The following is a 1,254-nucleotide window of genomic DNA, read 5'->3' on the forward strand; positions in this document are numbered from 1 at the left end:
ATTGCTCTCTCACCTTCATAAACCTGAATAAGCACACCAGGCTGATTGTCAGAGTAGGTTGTAAAAGTCTGAGTCTGCTTAGTGGGAATGGTGGTATTGCTTTTGATCAGTGTCATGACTTCACCAGCACTTTCAATTCCAAGGGAAAGAAGAGTGACATCTAGCAGTAGCAAGTCCTGTACATTCTCAGATTTATCTCCAGATAAGATGGCAGCCTGGACAGCTGCCCCATAGGCAACAGCTTCATCAGGATTGATGCTCTTGTTGAGCTCCTTGCCATTGAAGAAGTCCTACAGAAGCTTCTGGATTTGGGGAATTCGAGTGGAACCACCCACCAAGGTGATGTCATGAATCTGTAACTTATCTAGGTTGGCGTCTCTGAGAGCCTTTTCCACGGGGTCCAGTGTGCCACGGAAGAGGTCAGCATTCAGCTCTTCAAAATGGGCCCGGGTAATGGAGGTAAAGAAGTCGATACCTTCATAGAGGGAAACGATCTCAAAACTGGCCTGTGTACTGGAAGAGAGGGTTCTCTTGCACGTTCACAAGCGGTGCGCAGATGGCGGACAGCCCTCTTGTTCTCACTGATGTCCTTCTTGTGCTTTCGCTTGAATTCAGCGATGAAATGGCTGACCATGAGGTTGTCAAAGTCCTCATCACCCAAGTGGGTGTCCCCAGCTGTGAACTAGACTTCAAAGATGCCATCCTCGATGGTAAGGATGGAGACATCAAAGGTACCACCTCCAAGGTCAAAGATCAGCACATTTCTCTCAGCACCAACGGTTTTGTCCAAGCCATAAGCAATAGCAGCAGCAGCTGTCTCATTGATGATTCGGAGCACATTGAGACCAGCGATGGTTCCGGCATCTTTGGTAACCTGCCTTCAGGAATCGTTGAAGTAGGCTGGTACTGTGACAACAGCATTTGTGACAGTCTTCCCAAGGTAAGCTTCAGCAATTTCTTTCATCTTGGTCAAGACCATAGATGATACTTCTTCTGGATAGAAACTTTTGGTCTCCTCTTTGTACTCCACTGGGACCTTAGCCCTGCCTGCTTCATTCACCTCCATGAAAGGCCAATGCTTCATGTCTGACTGTACAACTGCATCATCAAATCTGCGACCAATCAGACGTTTGGCATCAAAAACTGTGTTGGTGGGGTTCATTGCAACTTGGTTCTTTGCAGCATCACCAATTAAACGTTCTGTGTTGGTGAAAGCGACGTAGCTGGGGGTGGTCCTGTTTCCTTGGTCATTAG

At 47.4% G+C, this 1,254-nt stretch overlaps 1 pseudogene; it reads right to left on the minus strand.

Moving 5' to 3' along the window:
- Positions 1 to 8: 8 nt before the first annotated feature.
- LOC123256407 lies at positions 9 to 1,246 on the minus strand (annotated as a pseudogene).
- Positions 1,247 to 1,254: the final 8 nt, after the last annotated feature.

Source organism: Gracilinanus agilis, unplaced genomic scaffold (assembly GCF_016433145.1).
Source record: "Gracilinanus agilis isolate LMUSP501 unplaced genomic scaffold, AgileGrace unplaced_scaffold58532, whole genome shotgun sequence".
NCBI lineage: Eukaryota > Metazoa > Chordata > Mammalia > Didelphimorphia > Didelphidae > Gracilinanus > Gracilinanus agilis.